The sequence below is a fragment of the Macaca thibetana genome, chromosome 6, assembly GCF_024542745.1.
Source record: "Macaca thibetana thibetana isolate TM-01 chromosome 6, ASM2454274v1, whole genome shotgun sequence".
In the NCBI taxonomy this organism is placed as follows: Eukaryota; Metazoa; Chordata; class Mammalia; order Primates; family Cercopithecidae; genus Macaca; species Macaca thibetana.
The window spans coordinates 113,446,138-113,468,692 of NC_065583.1; positions in this window are offsets into that span (position 1 = coordinate 113,446,138).

Consider the following 22,555-nt stretch of genomic DNA (forward strand, 5'->3'; position numbering starts at 1 on the left):
CTTTCAGAAATAATTTGGAAAGACCAAAACATGGGGTACCCACAGAAGACTAATAGTTGGGAACCTCTTCACGTGATAAGAATTTGTTCAACATTTCCTGATAGGCATGAGGAAAGGCTAATATTCTATGAATAAAAGCTATAGACTTCTTTCTTTATGGTCAAAATAAGGGATCTATTATGTGTTCTAAACATAGCAATCAATCTTATATTGAAATAGTCTATCATTTTGTAGAATTTTCTTTAAAACGGCTATGAGTTGGTCCTACACAGTCACAAAGGATGATGTCACTCACATCCATTCTCTCCAACCTTTTTTCACATTATCCACACATAGAAAATGATAATATTTGTAGAGTACACTGAGGTAATCTGGGGAGGTATGGGTATATCTCTTTGGAGCCTGGTGTAAAACACCTCATTACTTTTTTTGTTTTATATGCTATCATGATAAAAAATTAAATATAAAATATTAAGAAAGATGTTAAATATTGAATTTGAATATTACTTTCCCAGTAATTTTTACATTTTTTAAAATTAGAATTAGAAACTCAAGTTTACTTCCATGAACGTAACAAACATAACTTTCCTATACCAGATTTTAAAGCTGAAATGGCTGCATTGTGATCAAGAGTTTTTAATGATGATCCTTCAAGTCTGTGAGTCATGTCAATGAGAAATTTTGTTCTCATAATTATGATAATACAAAATTTTAAGTCATTTTTATAACTTTTGAAAAATGTATAACAGTTCAAATTATATTTTAAAAATGTAACCACTCTTTTTTTCCCATTGGCCAATATCATAATGAAATATTTTTAATGATGAGAATAGATTTATAATCCAATAAACTTATTCACATCAAGTATTTTGAAATAATGATAACACTCAAACAGAGGGCATGAATATCATCCTTCAGGGTGAATCAGCTGCAGATCAGACAAGGGCAGCCATCACATGTGCGAGAGGTGGAATAATAGCCCAGTAAAGATGTCTGCTGCAGTCCCCGAGACCTGTGAATATGTTGTTTCACACGGCAAGGGACCCTACGGATGTGATTAAATTAAGGATCTCAAGCTGGGGAGATTATCCTGATTATCTGTGTGGACCCAATGTCACTACAAAGGTCCTTCTAAGGAAAAGTGGTAGGCAGGAGAGTCACGCAGAGAAGATACAACAACAGAAACAGAGGGCAGGGTCAGAGAGAGACTTGAAGATGGTGGTTTGCTGGCTTTGACGCTGGAGGAAGAGGCCATGAGCCAACAAATGCAAGTGTCCTCTAAAAGCTATAAAAGGAAAGGGAATGGTTTCTTCCCTAGAGCCTCCAGAAGGAATGCAACCTGGCCAATACCTTGATTTTGGTCTAGTGAAGCCCATTACAGACTCTGACCTCTAGAACCATATGATAGTAAATCTATGTTCTTAAAAGCCACTAAATTTATGGTAGTGTTGCAGCAGCAATAGACAACTAATGCAGAAAAAGAGGGACTAAAATACATAGAGAGAGTGACTAACTCTAAAACAGGACCTGGAGCTGGGCCCACAGGAACTATATACAACCTCTACCCCTCCCCACATCCAATCATCCACTCCTTAGGCACCAAAACCGCAAATTCTCCAACAGCTCCGCGGGACCCTTGCCCACAACAGGCAGCATCAATATTCTCTGCAGCAGGCGGCTGCTCAAGTGCTCTCTGAGTGGTGGAGCACCATGACCTCCCACAACACATCAACCTAGAGCCATGAGTGCTGGCCGTTGCTCAACTCGCTTGTCACCCAGGGCCTCCAAAGAGCAGCCACAGACTCTGCTCCACTCAGGCTGCCCTCCAAGGAGCCCCATATGAGGCTGCTCAGGAGCTCTGCCGCTGCAGGCCCTGCCCAGCCACCTTGAGGGCTGAAAGGAACAATATCTTGTAGCACATGTGTACCCATCTGTGACATCTCAGTGTGCCAGTGACAAACTATTGGGAATCTCTAAATTCTACGACCATTGTTACAAAGTCTAGGATACAGCAATACACCATAGTTTGTTTACTTCCAATTTCTCAGCTGAACTTGACCCAGACTTCAGGCAATCATCAGCTGGCAGGTCTCAGATGTGGTGGTGCAATCTGCGTTTGCACATGAATCTTGCTCCATACAGAGACACATATCAAAATAGATTAGTGCCTTATATTTCCACTTCAGGTTACTGGTTATTTCAATAAGAGAGAAATTTATACTTCACCAGTTTTTTAAGAAGCCCTAAGCTAACTGGCATAAGATTTCTCTTTTATTCCAGTGATGTTTTAGTGCTTTTTATAGATTGTTGCCTTGGTATGCCTGACCCTTAATCTGGTTCTGATAAATCACATTTCTCTTGTATGAGAGAGAAATAGACAGACATGGTCAGGGAAAGAGCAGCACACCTGTTTTCCGATGAGGTGCGGCAGCTCATGAAGACATTCTGAAGTTCCCAAGGTCAGCTCACCTTGTCATCCCCAGGGCTGATACTCAGCCAGCATGTACTAAGACAGCTGTGCCAGTTGTGTGCATCTGTATTGATTCACTGGGGTGCCATTTGACTGGTTGGTGTTTGCCCTGCCAGTTGTTAAATAGCTTTAATATAACCCTTATTGGACCATTTGCCTGAATATGTGGCTATGTGATAACACTAGGGAACCAAGTTTTCAAGGACTCTGACATGAGCATAAAGAAAGGAGAGATGGCCAAAGAAAAATTGTGTGGATTTGAATACATCTGCAAGAATATATTAGATATTCCAAGTAATATTCATAATTACCCCCTAAAGAGGTGTCTAAAAACCTTTAGACCTGTTTCTCCTTCTGATAATTAGGACTTTCTATCCCCCAGTGCCAGTCCTTTGTGGGCCTTCCACAGCTTGTCAAAGTCACTCCTCTGCAAGCTATAAAACAATTGCATTCTGTGCTTTTTTTTTTTCCTCTGAAAATGTAAAGAAGGGAACAGGAAGGTTTGTAAAATAGGATATTGTAGCCCTGTCTATCTCCTATCTCAGTTGTGTTGTTGTTCTTGTAACACTTTTGTCTGATGCTTTCCAAAGCTCCTTTGAACAATTTATGCAAGTTACATGTTAACACCTGGGCTTGGTTGCCCAAACCTGTGGCCAGCATGATAAATCCAACAGGTAGCATTGTCAGGGGTGAGCCTGGGCACACCCCACAGCCCTCCTGCACTCCTCTCAATCTGGGCCACACTTGTCTTTGCCCTCTGAGTCTGGGCAATAGCAAACAATTTCACCCCTCCTGGTAACACTAGCCTGAACTACGCCACACATAAGACCCTCGAGGGCTCAGACTGGTTTCTGTTTTCTCTTTGGTCCCTTTCCTCATGAGCCTGATGGTGACAGACAACTTACAAGAAGACCGAATTGCAGCAAAAGAATACACCTCTGCGGGTTTACAGCTGGCAGGAGCCACATCTTCAACCTGCACTGGCATCCCTCCTCACCATCCCACCATGTCAGGCACACACCACTGCCAAAAGGAATCGGGAGACACCCACCTAGATGGAGATCATTTTGTACCTGAAATTTGAGTAATGGAGAGCAATTTTCTTAAGGAACAAGGTGTCACTGGAGTCCATAATTGAAAATGAAGAGAATGGTGGGCAGAAAGCACTACATTTTGTTAAAATACAGTTGCTTTATCTTAGTTTTCTCAAAGAACAGTCACGGGCCTAACACCTTCTTAGGAAAGTCACATAAGCAGATTGCTAATATTTCCACGTCAAGTGAAGACGTTAACCTGCCTGTGTGGGGCCTGCTTCCTAACAACTGAAAAGTGGCAAGACACCAAGGAGTGAAAAGGTTTTTAGTTTGCAGACCTCCCCTTCCTCTCATGGAGCAAGAGAGCACAAATGAAGCGCTATGCAAATACTTCCTGAAGAAGAAGGTGACATTTGCTTACCACAAGGGACGGTAAACATCCTAATCTGATGAAGAAGAACCAATGAGAAGATACTTGGAATGGCCTGAGTTATAAATTAAAGCGGATTAAATGCATATGGGTATAAGTTATAGAAATGCACTGTTTTAGGAAAAGATTCATCCAACAAATAGTTTACTAAGAGTCTAAATGTGGCACAACATCAGTCCTGCTAATCACTAGATATACATGACAACTGTTTCAAAAACAGAAATTAGAGTGATATTTCCTGACATTTTTTAAATGCAGGATTGAAACACTGGCATATGCCAAAAATCTTATTTTTTCCTAGTTCCTCAACTTTAAACTGCACAAATGGGGCTAGGCTAATGGTGATGGTTGATCAATGCTCTGAAGAGAAAGGCAGCTTAATGTATCTAAGCAAGTCATGGGCTGGGTACTATACAAATCCAACCAGTTATCCTTTAGGCATATCACATATATTTTTCACTGGAAATAAAGTTTTATTATAAATGAAGAAGTGATACAAACTATATTCCAATTTATATGAAATGATACACAATTTTGAAATGCAGTTTAAAATAAATACAAACACCTATTTTAAATAGATACAAATATGATCTGTATTTAAAACATATAGTGAAGTGGTCTATCTCAGCAAGGAGGAATATTTTATCACTGACATTGTTTAGAATTGCCAGTGCCTGTGATAATAAAAAGCAGACTGACATTTAGCCGGTCTTATTATTGATCTTAAACTTCTCTTTTGCTTGTCCCTGGGGCTGACTATTCCCGTCTATTAATATGCCACAGCCTTAGGAAATGCCTCAAATCCTTTTTCGAATGAGACAAGTATAAATGAATGAATGCAAAACACCTAGGAACGAAGTAGACCTAGAAAATATATTCAGAAACTTAGAATGCCATGGCCTATAAGAAATCTTATTTAAACTATTCTAATAAATCTACAACTACTATCAATCATTTCTTAATCATTTTTCCATTTCTCTATTTTGCTTTAGGAAGATGTAGTTAACTCTTCTCACAATCAAGATTGGACAGTGATCTTTCCTTAGCATTTTGACAGAGCCCTGCTGTCAAATACAGCCTTCCCAATACAGACTTCATCTGAACTTATTTTGCACCTGGGGTGATTGCCCCAGCCTTGCCACCAGCAGGCTCAGTGAGTGCAAACTCCTCCATAATAGCTGTTAACCCAAAAGAAGATAATAAGAATCTAAGTTCTTCAACTCTTAGCCTTTATCAAGGATTGCAAATGCAAATGCACAGAGCCACACAGGTCATTTAAATGAGTGAAACAATCAGAGTGGTGGGACAATGACAAACTGGAGACTTGGAGAGGGTGTGGATTGGAAAATGTTCTTGCACTGTGCCAGATCACAAGGATATTGCTGGTGGTGGTGGTATCTTGTTTTGTTTCAGTTTGTTGTGTGTGTGGCTTTTTTTTTTTTTAATTGGGTGTTTTATTTTGTTTTATTGTTGGGCTTTTTTTTTTTTTTTTTGCTTTTGCTTATTTTGGAAATTAAATTTTGTTTCTTATTTTGCTTTCACATTGAAATAAATAATCTTTCAATTGGGGGAGGGGGCGACTCTGCCTCCTCTATTCTACCTCATAGAAGATCTATTTAGAGCCAGGCATGGTGGCTCACACCTGTAATCCCAGCACTTTGAGAGGCCAAGACAGAAGGATCCCGTGAGCACAGGAGTTTGAGACCAGCCTGGGCAACATGGTGAAACCCTGTCTCTATGAAATATACAAAGCAAAAATTAGCCAAATGTGGTGGTGCATGCCTGTAGTGCAAACTACTCAGGAGGCTGAGGTGGGAGTATCGCCTGAGCCCAGGATGTTGAGGCTGCAGTGAGCCATGGTGGCATCACTGCACTCCAGCCTGGGAGACAGAGTGAGGCCCCACCTCAAAAAAAAAAAAAAGAAGAAGAAGATATATTTAGAAACCTCAGAATAACCATTGCCTATAAGAAATCTTACATAATCCATTCTAAAAATAGTTGTTCTAGTATTTTCTTAATGATATGCAGAGAAAAGATTCCATAAATTCCTAAATGGAACATTCTAATTAAGGGTATAATGAGGCTCTGGGATGATGCTTATTTCCTCCATCTGTACTTGCAGTTTTTATTTCCATTTAGACTCAAAAGTTATTTAGAGAAGTGTTTTATAATTTCTATAATTGTTTAAATTTTCTGTTTTATTAATTCTTAGTTTTTGGAAAATTTGCTTACTTTTCTTGATCTATTTGAAGTAGTTTTAATTATGTTTTCATGGATGCTGGAAAAGGTTTTTTTATTTATATTCACAAACCAAATTTTATACATAAATTCCAGAATTATTCATTGTAAATTCTACAATAGCAATTATATATGTTACAAAGTAACTTTTATTATTGATGTTTGAATTCTCTTTCTACTTCCAATAGCAATTGTTGTGTGTATTTTAAAGTAATATTATTTAGTTCATAAAGGTTCAAGACAGTTACATATTTTGTCAAAAATATTATTTTATCAATATAAAATGCCTCATAATCTTGTTTAATTTGTTCCTTATATTCTACCTCATATTTACATTCCTTCCCTGTTTTTATATTATCATTACATACCTATCCTTTTATATTTAAACATTTGCTTCACTTTGTTTTAGATCTATTGCTTCTCAGCAATACAAAGTTGGATTATGTTTTTCGACCTAACATGAGAACATGGAACCTATTTCTTTAAGTAAGGATAATTTATTTCCTATTCTATATCTTATGTTTTACTCTCTAGATTCTTTTTTTTTTTTTAGTGTTATGTTTATTTGATTGGTTTTTATATTATCCAGGGTTTTGAAAATCAGCTTTTTAATGCCACCAAATAACTTCAAGCTTCTGAAATAATTCTTTAACCATAGATCTCTTTCAGAACTAATAGATAATTGTATTTTTTTCAGTTTCACCTATTAGAGATAAAGAATTAAGTACATTCTCCTTCTCTTCTATCCACTTTAATTTTCTCATTTATCTGAAGTGTAAAATCTAGATTATTAATAAAATATCTTTAAAGGCGATTGTAGGACATTTGCACTCTGCTTTTTTTCACCCCAATTCTGCTTTTGCTGCCTTTAATTTAGTCGTTAATTCTGCAGTTGCCTTCTAGCTACGAGCCAATCTCTTGATTCATCTAACTCCTTTTTCATCTTGTCCAACGGCCTCTTTGTTCCAGCTGTATTTTACTTTTGACTTCCTCCCCTGATGCATATTTTAAGAAAGTTCAAAATCTTTGAGAAATTTTCTTCTGTGCTGTGTTCTGCGACGCCTTTTTTTTTTTTTTTTTTTTTTTGAGACGGAGTCTTCTTCTGTCGCCCGGGCTGGAGTGCGGTGACGCGATCTCGGCTCACTGCAAGCTCCGCCTCCCGGGTTCACGCCATTCTCCCGCCTCAGCCTCCCCGAGTAGCTGGGACTACAGACGCCCGCCACCTCGCCCGGCTAATTTTTTGTATTTTTAATAGAGACGGAGTTTCACCGTGTTAGCTAGGATGGTCTCCATCTCTTGACCTAGTGATCCGCCCACCTCAGCCTCCCAAAGTGCTGGGATTACAGGTGTGAGCCACCGCGCCCGGCCTGTGATGATTTTAAAGGTATGATTGTCCTCTGAATTGCCCAGAATTATATCCCTTCCTTTGCTCGCCACAATATTTTTATGTGCCCCATGTTATCGTTCTGTCTTCCTTGAATGAAGCATCTCTCTAAACAGAGTTTGTCAAAAGACAGTGTCATATGCCAGTTTCCCAGGCTAATTCTCACTTCCATGAAGGTTTTCGTTAATAATCCTTTGACTGACTGTGGAGGTATCTACATACATCTTCTTGCTTGTTCCCTTATAGTTGAACTAACAGAGTTCATGAGCGACTGGAATTCTGCTAATGTCTTCATATCTCTGCTCCTAACCTAGTGCTTTATTCATGAAGATGACATCTCCCAGAATGTATAGTGCTATTGTACCTACATGTTCATGCTCTCTCACACACATGCACTCACACATATGCTCAAATGATTTTGAGATATTTTTTTTTAAGTCTCTGCCTAGATGTAGAAAGATGGTAAGGGAGGCACCTGGGAGGAAAAAAATCTTTTTTCCAGCCTCAAAGAGGGGTACCCAAAAGGTAAAACTGATCATTTTCCATTCATATAGGACCTGTTCTTTCAGTGAGAGGACAAATTGTAGGGAGACATGCAATATCTCTTGACACTTTTTTTTTCAGTCTACTTTGGAAAAAAAACCTGAAGCTTTAGTAGATTTTTTCTAGTCCAATCCCATCTGCCTTAAAAGCGCCGCGAGTCCCTTCCAGATTCTGCCATTGGGTTGTGTAGTGGACTGATTGTTTATATCTCCTCAAAATTCATGTTGAAATCCTAACCCACAAAGTGATGGTATTAGGAGGTGGGGCCTTTGGGAGGTCATTAGGTCATGAGGACAGAGCCATCATGAATGGATTAGCACCCTTATAAAAGAGGCCCAGGAAGCCCCTTGCCCCTTCCACCATGCGACCCAGTGAGAAGGCACCCTCTACAAATTAGGAAATAAACCCTAATCAGACACTGAATCTGCTGGCACCTTGACCTTGGACTTCCCAGCCTCCAAGACTGTGAGAAATAAATTTCGGTTGTTTATAAAGCCATCCAGTATTTTGTTTGATATTTACATTACAGCAGCCTGAATGGACTAACATGGGTTGTCTAGTTTTGGGTGCTGATATGAATGTTCGTATCATATGAAGGTCCATGGGTGTTTGTACAGATGGTTTAGTAAGAAATAAACTAGAAATCTCTTTTATTTACAAGCCTTCCTCCCAACCACTGCCCCTGAAAGACTGTAGGACTGTCCCTCTTTCAATATCAAGATCCAAAACTCTACACACACACACACACACACACGCACACACACCATTGCTACTAGATAATCTAAAATTTTTTCCGTCTTAATGAAAAACAAGTCTGAAAAGCACTTAAAGAAGCTTCTGCCAAAAAATGTATAAAAGTCAGTCAAAGAAGTTTCTACCATGAGGGGCTTAGATTTATTCATATATTATAATGGCCACTCACATACTGGGAGGCTCACAGAGTGATACCTAATTTTCGAACTCAGACTCTAAGTTAATGGCCGAGGAAATACAACTGTGAAACTTGCCTGCTACGTAGCATCCTTCTTCCTCCCTCCACCTAGGAAATGGATCCTAGCAGATGGTCTTTCTCACAGATCAAATAATAGTCATGATGTATTAAAAACTCATCCCTTCTACCCTCTGAGAATAGTGGGCTGCCACCAAGTGCTGTGTGCTCCAGAACATGATGCCACACGGTTGCCACCATAGCCTGAGGCTTAGTGAATTTTCCTATCCAGGCAGTTGAAAGACACGCCTCTGTGGGCTGCTGAGGTCTTAATCTTGCCAAAACTCACTGCCTGCTCCTGACAGCCCAGAGAGGGATGGTGAATCCAGTGGGGAAAATGCAGCAGCAAAATCACCTGATCATCTCATTGTTGAGGGAAAGGGTGGATCTGAGGAGCTCAGCAGTGTCAAGACCCACTCAAAACATCAGTCATGGAGATCCAATAACCCTGGGATCTATGTGGGCAGAGGGGAAACCACAGCAGGAAAAAGGCCAGACTTAAAAGCTCTAGAGAAGACCTAACTTCAGTGTCCTCCCTGAGGCACACACACGTAAGGTCTCAGGAGCCCATCACTCAGGGTGTGTGGTCAGTGACTCAGCCTCAAAGGCAGCCTCCCCCTGCCACTCCTCTCTGGGCCTCTTGGCTCCTGGCACCCTCTCAAGCAGACCCCAGCCTGGCTCAGTGCTTCAAACGGCCTCTGTCACAGGCTTAGTTAACTTTTTCTTTCTTCCTTTCTTCCTACTTTCCTTCTTTCCTTTCTTTCCTTTATTTTCATCCTTTTTTTTTTTTTTTTTTTTTTTTTTTTTTGGAAACAGATGTCATGCTGTTAGGCCAACTGAGCAGCAATTTGAGTTACTGTCGATATTTAAATGCTGCTAATAAAACAGAATCCAAAGAATGACAGCCTCTATTATAACAAATGTGATTAAACTGCCTCAGCATGATTCGTCTCCATCCTATTAGAGCATGAGAAAAAAAGATTAAATCATCATCTTTATTACCAGTGGAGGGGGAAAAAAAGCTTCTCTCTGCATACTGAGGACTAAATAGAGGTTGAGAGGCGAATCTTAATATCCATTCATAGTCATTAACAATCAATGAGCTGGCCATGATCTGAACATTTGGGAAGGAGTTGATCTTTGTGCCTGAAAAGAAGACAATTTACATTAATGTGGACAATGAAGCTGGAAATCTCTACTACCTGATGAAACTGCGAAAATGGAGTGTGAAGACTAGGATCATAGATCCTTCCTGGTCACGCAGCCCACAGGGAGGGCTCATAGCGCCCAGGCAGGATTAGGTGTCCATCAGGAGTGGTAGAAGGGAGTTGATAGAAAGTACTGCAGAAAGCACTGTCTTCTTCTGGCTTATGAGACCAGGGGATTGGTGGCTGCAGGCTTCACAAGAGAGTGCTCCATGGGACTGCGGCTCCTGGCAATGGTGCCCAGCATCCTTATGGCTTCACAGTCAGTTATCAGGGGTGTCACAATTGTTAAGGGCTTCATTCTCCCTTGCATTCAGTTACACTTGTTTGAATACAAGAGAAAGACATAGCAGAATGTATACCCTGGGGATTTCAAGAAATCCTGGGTACTCCCAAGGAAGAGTAACTCCCATGAGTTAGAAGGAGAAAACACTTGCTAATTTGGAAGGTTTCTCTCCTTTTCCCACTCCAACATACACACTCTCTCTATTTGTATGCAGTTACATATAATATCAGACATACTCAGATGTGTGAAATTTTATATGAAAGGAATTAAAGCCCCTGGAATTTAGAAAGCATTTTTGTCTGTGTTGGTTAAGATGTTTTAATTAATCTGATTTTATAAGTAATTTGTTTCTAATTACTAGACCATTCATGAAATATGGATTTAAGGAGCCATAACAACTATATATAAAACTTCATTAAAACAGCTTTCTTTGTGTAGCAGAATAAACTTTGTATTGGAATCCAAAAGACTTAGTTTCTACTCCTGGTTCTGTCACTAAATAGTCATGTGGTCCTGAATGAGTTATCTGGATTTCTAGAGGCATTGTTGTACTCATCAGTGACTCTTACCTATCCTTTGGGGTTAAGGACCCCTCTGAGAATGTGATGAAGCCAATAGACCCTCTTCCCAGAGAAGTGCATATGAACACACAATTTTGCATACAATTTCAAAGTTCTTGGGCTCCTCACCAAAGCCCACCTAAGACTTCACACGTGTGGGTGAACCACAGGTCAGGAACCCCTGACAAGAGAATCTCTACAGCCCCTTCTGGCTGTCATATGCTACAACTTTGTAGACCTTTACCAGCAGGAGAGAATGCTAAAGGATTTAATTTAGGAGAAAGAAGAAGGGTGAAGAAAAAGAGGAGAAAAAGGAAAGGAAAAGAGAATGAGGAAAAAGAGAAGTTATACTTCTAGTAACTTGAAAAACACCTAAAAAATCCAGCCTTTAAGTGAACCCAAGTGAATTAGATGCAATACAATTGAATTCCATGTTATAAAAGAAAATGCAATGTAACATTTTAACTCATTGTAAAGTTATATCCTCTTGGGAACAATAAAACAATTCATACTAAATAAAATAAAGAAAAATGTAAGCAAAAAGCATTTACCATAACTAAATGATTATCTCAAAATGTGATTAAATACTCAGAAATTTTATGATAATTGAATGAATCGTTACACTCTTTAATCATCTGGTTTCTGTGACTTGACTCATAAATCTTTTGAGAAAATAAACTTAGCCAACAGATTTTTAGTTCTACAAGAACACATCACTACCTCCATTTTTAAAAATGCAATTTTAGCAACTCAGTATAGGTATTCAATTTAAAATATTTAATTAGCTTTACATGAATGTGTTGAGCCAAGACCCAAGCAGAATGCAGCCTCTTTGGAGTGGATGAGACATAGAAGCTGGAGCTCAGCAGAGGGAGTACTGGGCTCTAGCCCTCGGGGTGGGGTTCGAAACCAGGCACTTGCCCTATCTGGGGCTCAGTTGTTCCCTCTGCAAAACAAAGGTGTTGAGCAAGATAACCTCCGGGATCATCTCTGCTCTACTTGTACATCTAGTCTCCTTTCATCACAATCCCCAATGTGCTAGCATAAATTAACAAAAAGAACCCAGAACAATTTCCTTCCAAACACAGACACCTGTGCATTTGTGGCTCTAAATATACGGAAGGTCCAAATTGGAGCAGGGAAAGTCCAAGTAAAATAAAATCTGACCTTATGACCATTCCCCAAACATGCGTTCTTCCTTTCTTTTCTTTTCTTTTCTTTTCTTTTTTTTTTAGACAGAGTCTTGCCCAGGCTGGAGTGCAGTGACATGATCTCGGCTCACTGCAATCTCCGCCTCCCATGTTCAAGCGATTCTCCTACCTCAGCCTCCTGAGTAGCTGGGACTATAGGCATGTGCCACCACACCCAGTTAATTTTTTGTACTTTTAGTAGAGACAGGTTTCACCGTGTTAGTTACAATGGTCTCGATCTCCTGACCTCGTGATCCACCTGCCTCGGCCTCCCACAGGGCTGGGATTACAGGCGTGATCCACTGCGCCCAGTCCCCAAACATGCTTTCTAACCCCATTAGGTTTTCCCAGAAAGGCGAGAAAGGGCAAGGGGAAAAAAGGAGGGTATATGTTAGCACACACAAATATTATCAATGAGTAATTATTAAGTACTAATTGGCCCTAATATTGTGCTAGAAGAAAATAAGTTAAATAGTTTCCCGACTTTAGGAAATTATAACCTCAAGTGAGCAACGGCAAACTAGGGAAACATAGATACACTTATTCTAAGAAGATTTACCACAATGACGAGCGACAGCACACTAGGGGAGCCAGGTGGGTGATGTCAAAGTAGGAAGCCAGCTAAGTCTGACCTCCAGGGAGTGGTGGGGACTATGCAAAATAAATAAAACATTTAGCCAAAATAAAGATGTCTGCAGGTGAAAACTGATGCACAGGCCAGATCCAGTTTGCAACTCTTATTTAGAGGCTCAGAGAAGTGCTTCTTGAGGTATCCAGCTATTTCATGGCAGAGCAAAAATTCCAGCTAAGGTCCTTTTATTCCCAAACACTGCTTTCTCCACTGTACCACAGCTTCCTTTTATCAAAGGTCTACGCAGGTTCCCTTCATAACAGATGTTGGTGTCATCCAAGAAAGGTTGATTTGAACCCATTTCTCTGACTCTTGAATCCATTTCCTCTGAAGGACAGTGATATCAGCCACGTGTCACTCCCTGAAGGAGAAAAAGCAAGTAGTAGTTTATGGAAGATAAAAAGCACCCTGTCATTATCCAAATTGGGCACCTTTTTTGTGGGTACAGAGAGAAGAGGCTAGGAAGAGAGCCCTAGGATGCTGAAGGACAAGTGGCATCTGGTGGATTTCTTAAAATCCACTGAAGTGTGCTTGACATGCTTTGTGCTTTAGCATCTAGAACACCGTGTAGCTGTTAACATGCAAGGTTTATTCTCCCTTTTATTGCTTCTATTTTATGCCATTTAATTTCTCCAGTTTTCAGGCTGGCTCAGGTGCAGTAATGAAATTCTGGGTCAGAGGTAATTTTTACTCATGATTAGCAAGCCGAAAGGATGGTGCCTTTCCAAAGAAGAATGGTTCACCCGGAGTAATTAGCCAGCGGTTCCTAGTTTCTAAATATTCTCATTAAAACCTCTCTTCCTGCCAAAATGGGACTTGCTCTGGAATTTGGACCTTCAGCGTTCCCATTTGTGGGTTTGGGGATGAGCAGAGGTGCCACCACCTTTCATTTGCCATGAATGAGACTCCGAAGTTGGAGTAAGGCTTTCATCAGCAAGCCCTGCTGGAAACCTTTCTGTGTGAGCGTGCGCCTGCCAGACATTCAGATCAAAAATCCACAGGCTTTATTTAACTCTCCCTGGAAGGAGGTATAAAGGTTACAAAATAATGAGGAAGATCTCTGTTGAGCAGGAACCCAAGGGTCACAACCTCTTTGTTAAAACTGACAAAAGAGTTGGAAGATAAACTCTACAAGGAACAGAATCAGGGCTATTTAACCTGCTGAAGGGGAAGCTGGAAGGGAACAAAATCGCAGAATTCATGCATGTGAAGGAATATTACAATAGAGGATGCTGAGCAGCTGTTTCCTGATTCCTCTGAGGACAGCTAAGAAATGGGCTGTAAGAGCAGCAGCAGGATTTGCAGGTATTTGAGTATGTTGGAAAGAATGAACATTAAGACTTAGGAAATTTGAGTTCTGATTTCTGCTCCACTCCTAGCTAGGTGACTAGCCTCTGAGCCTCTGTTTTCTCAGAATTAGAATGGGATAGCAAACTCGCATGTAGTGACATAGGATTACTATGATTAAAAAGCAATGATAGGCACAAAATTGCATTTAAAAGAATGTTAGCAAAATTTAAGGAACTATTACCTCAGCTTTGACAAATTATAGGTGATGGGTTTGATAGCATTTTCAAAAATACTGCACTAACTTGCTTGGTGACCTCATTGGGTAGAATATATTCAGCCCCATACATACATTTATTTCTCAAAAGCAAAACAGATGATGATGTATGATTGTGTCTATATGTGTCTTTGAGGATATAAAGGGTCATTGCTATGCTCTGAATGTTTGAGTGCCCCCAAAATTTATACATTGAAACCCAGTCACCAATATAATGGCATTAGGAGGTGGAGCTTTGGGGAGGTAATCAAATCACAAGGGCAGAGCCCTCATGAGTGGAACTAGTGCCCTTATAAAAGAGGCCCGTGAATCCCAGCACTTTGGGAGGCCAAGGTGGGTGGATCACAAGGTCAGGAGTTTGAGACCAGCCTGGCCAACGTGGTGGAACTCCATCTCTACTGAAAATACAAAAATTAGCCAAGTGTGGTGGCAGGCACCTGTAATCCCAGCTACTCGGGAGGCTGAGGTAGGAGAATTCCTTGAACCTGGGAGGCAGAGGTTGCAGTGAGCCGAGATTGTGCCACTGCACTCTAGCTTGGGTGACAGAGCAAGACTCCATCTCGGGGGTGGAAGGGGGGATTGACGGGGGGCGGGGAAGAGGCCCCTGATAACTGCCTTGCCCCACCCACCATGTGAGGACACAACTTGAAGGCACCTTCTACAAACCAGAAAAAAGTCCCTTATCAGACGCTGAAAATGCCAGAGCCTTGACCTTGGACTTCCTGGCTTGAAGAACTGTGAGAAATAAACTTCTGTTGTTTATAAGCCACCAATTTATGGTATTTTATTATAGCAACCCAAACAGACTAAGATAGTTGTGATAATGCTACTTTAAAAATTCTATTTGCAGCCAGGCACAATGTTGCACGCCTATAATCCTAGCACTTTGAAAGGCTGAGACAGGCAGATCACTTGAGCCCAGGAGTTCAAAACCAGCCTGGGCAACATGGTGAAACCTATGTCTACAAAAAATACAAAAATTAGCTGGGTGTTGTGGTGCACACCTGTAGTCCCAGCTACTCGGGAGGCTGAGGTAAGAGGATCACCTGAGTCTGGGAGGTCTAGGCTTCTGTGAGCTGTGATCACACCACTGCACTCCAGCCTGGGTCACAGAGTGAGACTTTGTCGCAAAAGAGAAAACAAATTATACTTGCAAGAGGCTGATCTAGGCCTAAAATCAAAGTAACATCTTAGAAAATGTTGAAGCATATGAGAGAATAACTTGATTAATGGGTCTTATTACTGAATATTAACTCCCAGAACTTTGTTAACATGGGGTTTTCACAATTCTGACAAAGTTACCAAATATATATCCCAACAGCTGATATTTTTTATATCTGGAAAACCCCAAGAATCAATGGAAAAACTACTAGAAATCGCAGTAAAACAGCAGATTATAAAATTAAGAGATTTCATATATGGACACAAAAATCAGTTAAGTGGAAGAAAATGCCCCCGTCTATGACATCAAAATATGAAATAAAATACTTATGTGCAAATGTAATAAGAAATGCCCAAAACCTCTATGAGGAAAACTACAAAACACCCCTTAAAGTTTCAAAAGCATACTTGAAGAAATTCAGAGACATACATTTTGGCATATCAGATCTTATGAAGATAATATATACACAAAACACACTCCCAGTACAAAATACAGACTTGACTTAGGATGGGGTTTCATCCAGATAAACCTATTGTAATTTGAAAATATTGTAAGTCAAAAACGGATATTTTGTCTCATCACCAGGAAATGGAGGGAAAATAAAACAAAAATAAAAATGAATGTTTTGTAGACATCATGGGATGCAAAAACACAAATCACAATATCCAAAAAACACTGGCAACACAGTAGTACCGCGTAGAGTGTGGAGTGTTTGCCCTCATGATCACATGGCTGACTGGGAGCTTCAGCTCATTGCATATTGCTAGTCTAGGAGATCAAAATTCAAAGTTAGAAGTATGGTTTCTACTGAATGTGTATTGCTTTCACACCATTGTAAAGTCAAAAAAATGTAAGTTGAACCACTGTGAGCCAGCGACCATCTGTATCATCATAATTTTTTTCTGGCACAAAGCAAGTTTATTACAAGGTTCATTTGGAAAGCAAACAAGCAAGAATAACCAGAAGAAGAAGAAAAAAAACTAAAAAAGTAACACAATTTGGGGAGTACAGTACTTTTTTCATTATAAAGCTTCTATAATGAAAAACAGTGTCGTATTGGCACAAGACTAGAGAAACCAATGGAACAGAATAGAAAACCAAGACATGGAACTAACTGCACATGGGAATTTGGTACATTATAAAGTAGGCATCTCAAATCAGTAGGAAAAGATAGTAAGTGCAGAGAGGATAACTGGATAGCCATATGAAAGACACAAAATTGGATAAATTTCTCTCACCACACACTACGTTAAAACCCAAATGGATTAAAGTCTTAAATGTAAAGCAAATCTATACAAACACCATAAGAAAGCATTGGTAAATTGCTCTAGAATTACAGACAGGGAAAATTTTTCTCACTGTGACTCAAAATCCAGAAACAAGTGAGAGAACAGATTGATCACCCAACTGGTACCCACTGAGCACTATAACTGCTACCCAAAGGACATTTATCAAAAACATTTAAAGGCAAATGTTTTAGTTGCTGCTATGCGAATCAATGGATAACAGTTGGGGCAAACAATAGACTAACAAAAAAAAACTTAGAAGAAAAGGCTGAGGAATTATATGTATTGGGGAATAAGGTCTTCAAAAAACTCCTACATATTTCTGGTAATCTGGAAGACCACACACAAACAGGACGGGGCACATGTTTCGGAAAGACCTAAGCATACCTTAAGCTCTTGCCTCTGACTGACTTTACTCTCTGCAGAAGCAGAAAGTGAGGACTAAAACAAAGCTGTTTATTGAAGTTGTACCCCAACACACACATAGTGCTCCTCTACAAAGACTGGAAGATTTTTTTATTTCAAAACATGTAAGGAACTCTGTATCCAACCATTAGCTGAGCACTAAGGTAACAGAACATACACTTTTGGGGTCTCAGGTGACAAAAATACAGACTTTTAAAAAATTAGTTGAGGAAAACCACTAAAAACAATAACTGCAACATGTAGAAACAAGAAAACATGGAAAAGATGAAGAGTCTGATTTCCAGAATCTGCACATTATAATATTAAAATTTTCCAGTGTCCAACAAAAAAATTATGAAGTATGCAAAGAAACAAGAAAGTATGGTCCATACACAGGAGGGACTATATCAGTAGAAATTGTCTCTGAGGTAGCTCAGTACCTAGAAAAAGATTTTGAATCAGCTGTTTAAATATGTTTAAGGTGCTAAGGAAAACCATGCATAAAGAACTAAATGAAAGCATGTAAACAATATCTTGCCAATTAGAATATCAATAAAGAGATAGAAGTGATTAAAAGGAACCAGATAGAAATTCTGGAATTAAAAAGTACAATAACAAAACTTGAAGTTTTACAACAAAGGTTCAACAGCAAGTTATTTCAAACAAAAGAAAAACTCAGTAAACTGAAAGATAGGTCAATTGAGATTACCCAATCTGAAGAACAGAAAGAAAAAATAAAGAAAAAGGAAAGAGTCTGAGAAACATTTTGGACACCATCAATCAGACCAGTAAATGCATAATAGTAGTATCAGAAGGAGAGAAGAGAAAAGGAAAGACAGAATAATTGAAAAAATATTGGCCAAAAACTTCCTAAATTTGATGAGAAGCATTGATCTCCACATCTAAGAAGCCAACAAAGTCCAATTAAGATAAACTCAAAGAGATATATACCAAGACACAAATCAAACACATCATTGTTGAAAGTTGAAGAGTAAATTTTGAAAACAAGAAAGAAGCAACTCACCACATACAAGGTGCTCTAAATAAAACAATTTCTCATTAGATCATGGAGGCCAGAAGGCAGTGGTATGACGTATTCAAAGTACTAAAAGAAAAAAATGTCAACCAAGAATTCTAGCCAAACTATCTTTCAAAAAGAAAAGAAAAATTAGGATATTCCTAAATGGTGCTCTAGAAAATATATATTTAACACACAAAACAGCCGTAATGGAGGAATTAAGGAATAAAAATAGATAATCCAACTAGAAAGCAAATGGAAAAATGGCAGAAGGGAATCTTTCCTTATTAATAATTACATTAAATGTAAAAATTAAACTATGGAATGGAAAGGCAGAGGTTGGCAGAATGGATACTAAAAAGCATGATCCACCTATTTGCTATATACAAGAGATTCACTTAGTTTGAAAGGCAAACACAGGTTGAAAGTTAAAAGACAGAAAAACATACTCCTTGCAAACAGAGTTAAAATGAGTATACTAGTATCAGGCAGAATAGACTTCAAGACCAAAAGTGTCACAGTGACAAAGGACTTTATATAATGGGAATATGATCAATACATCAATACAATGTAACAATTATAAACATATATGTGTATAACAATGGTGCCCTAAAACACAAAAAAAAACAAAAATTGACAGAATTAAAAGGAAAAATCAACAGTTCAACAATAATCGTTGGAAACTTTCCTAACTCACTTTTAATAATAGAACAACTTGACAGAAGATCAACAGAGAAAAAAAATGACTAGAACAACAGTATAAATCAACTAGATTTAAACTGATATCTATGAAACACTTCACTCAGAAATAGCAAAATACACATTTTTCTCAAGAGCACTTGGATTATTCTCAGGATAGACTATATTTGAAGCCACAAAACAGACTCAGGAAATTTTAAAATATTGAAATTATACAAAATATACTCCCCAAACACAATGGAATAAAATTGAAAATCAACAATAGAAGGAAATTTGAAGAATTCACAAATATGTGGAAATTAAACACCACACTTCTAAAGAACCAATGAGTCAAGGAAGAAATCTCAAGAAAAATTAGAAAATAAATTGAGATGAATGAAAACAAAAATACGACATAGCAAAACCTATGAGATGCAGCAGAAGCAGTGCTCAGAGGGTAATTCATGGCTTTAAAGGCCTGCTTTTAAAAAGGGTAAGATCTCAAATGAATAGCTTAATTTTCTATTTTAAGAAACTAGAAAAAGAAAAGCAAAATAAGCCCAAAGCAAGAAGGAAGCCAATAATAAAGATTAAATCAGGCATAAACAAAGTAGAACATAGAAAAACAACAGAGACAATCAATGACCAAAAATTAGTTCTTTAAAAATACCAAGAAATTGAAAAACTTTTAGTTAGACTGATGAAGAAAAAGAGAAAACTAAAATCAAGAATGAAAGAGGACACATTGCTATCAACCTTACAGAAATAAAAAGGACTATAAAATAATATTATGAATAATTGTATGTCGGCAAATTAGATAAATGAAAAAATTTCTAGAAACACACAAACTACCATAACTAACTCTAGAAGAAATAGAAAATCTGAATAGACCTATAATAAGTAAAGACATTTAATCAGTAATCAAAGTATTTCCAACAAGGTCAGGACTAAATGTCTTCACTGATTAATTCTACCAAATGTTTAAGAAGAATTAGCACCAATCTTTTTCAAACTCTTCCAAAAAATAGAAGAGGATGGAACACTTTCCAGCTCATTCTATAAGGCCAAAGTAACAAAGACAAAGACACAACAAAAAAAAAGATAACTACAGACCAGTGTCTATTATGAATATACAAAAATCCTCAGTGAAATATTGGAAAGCTGAATCCAACAGCATATGGAAAGGATTATACACCATGGTCAAGTGGGATGTATCGCAGGAATAAAGGTTGGTTCAACATTCAAAAAATAAATAAATAAATATATTAATATCAATTGAATAAATTCATAAATTGTAATATATAATTGTTATACATTATATCAATTGAATAAAAAACAAAAATAACATAACCATATCAATGAATTCAGAAAAAGCATTTGACAAAATCCAGCATCCTTTCATGATTAAAAAAAAAAAAACACTCAATAAACTAGAAATACATAAGAACTTCCTCAACCTAATAAATGACATCTATAAAAACCTACACCATCATCACACTTAGTGGTAAAAGACTGAAAACTTCCCCCTATAATCAGAAAGAAGATAGGGATAGCCATATCTACATTTAATACGGTACTGTAATGGAAGTTCTAGCCAGGGCAATTGAGCAAGAAAAGTGAATAAAAGGCATTCACTTTAGAAAAGAATTAAAGCTATCTCTCTGTTCAGCGATGAGGTGATCTCATATTAAAAATCCTTGATACGAGATGAATATATAAAAAGCAACTGTGTTTCTATACACTAGCAAGGAACAAATTTACAATAAGATTAAGAAAACAATTATATTTTATGTGAATTTTATCTGGATTTTTAAAAAAGAAAAATAGCTCTAAAGCTATATAAACACATAGTTCACAGTGAAAGGAATGCAAAATGGCTCTTAAATATATAGAAAATGTACTCAATTTATAATAAGAGGAATGCTAAGCTATAGTGAGGGGATTATAGAGCGATGGCAGTCCTAACAGTATGTTTTAGAAATTTTTTTGTTAATCATCCATAAGAACATACAAAACAACAAGAAGAGCAATACCAAAATCCTGAGATTGGTAACCAAAACTGGAAAGGGTTTCTGCAAAGCTACAATTTGCCAGTATGTCCAAGGAGACCACAGTGAGATTTAAAATTTGGATGTGCTTAAACAGTCTGGGTTCTGTAAACTCTCAAAAATAATAAACTAAAATTCCCTTCCAAGAGAAAGTCCCACTCTGAAGTGAAACTGCTGAGAGCAGAGTCCAAATCAAACAGAATAACAACAATAGGGAAATGCAAAGACAAAGCCCAGGTAAAAGCGGGTGGGGGGGGTCTCAGATCTCAGAAGGTTTTGATCACTTCACAAATACAACACAAGAGAAAGCTCCAAAGCTATGGTTCTAAAAATACTATTCTGGCCCAGTCGCCCCTCACTTCTTTTGCCAAAGTACAAGGAAACTCATTTCACTTAAAGAAATGACCAAAAAAACTTGAGGAGGGGGGATTATAGTTGATTCCATTCAAAGTTATTCTAAGGAAAATATGAATAAGGATCAGAACAACATCCCTTTGGGCAATTAGAGTGAACTGTAACCTACTATTTTAAAAACGAAAAGGAAGAAAATAATAGAATCTATGAAACAAGTGAGAATTAGAAAAACACATAAATTAGGTGACGAGAAAAGAAAAGATTTAAAAAGGAGGTGATTAGTACTTAGAAACAAAAGAAAAGTTTATTTCAGAAATAAAGACTAAGCCATAAGTAACACAAAAGCATGCCTTAACAGAAATGTAAGAAGGAAGGCAGGACATTTTTTAAATAAAAAAGAAATGAAGAGGTAAAAGAAATTTGAGAAAATTGACAATTAGAGAAGACAGACAAGACCCAAGACTGTATAAGTCCTTGAAAAACAAAATCAAAGCAATGAAACAGATCAAATACTAAAAACTACCATTCAGTAAAGCTTTGTGAAAATAAAAAAAAAAATAAAACTTTCCTGAAACTACAAAACTGCTTAATGAGATATCACTATATACCTAGGAATACTGGCCTAGAATGATGTATTCTAGTAAAATTTGTCTTTAAAAAAGAAAAGACAAGTATCTTTGGGCATCCAGGCCAAAGAACCAAGTCACTTCTGAGGGAAGGAAAAATCAAAATATCATCAGACGTTTTGACAATAATGCTTTATGCAAAAAAGTAATTACATATTTAAGCAACACAAGGAAAGAAAATGTAATGATTTTATATCTTGTCATAGATTTGATATCTGAACAAACTGATGCACAAATACAAAGGCCATAGAAAATTACAAACATTCAAGAACTCAAGGAATGTGTTTCTATTAAAACATTCCTAAGGCATCTACTAAATATATGGAAAGACATCAACGTAAGGATTGGTGGCTGTAAAGAAGACAGTGTAGTACATAATGGCTATACACTCTGACAACATAAGTAATGTACATCTCTCAACTGTGGAGGGAGAATGAGGATCATGTATGAAAAGG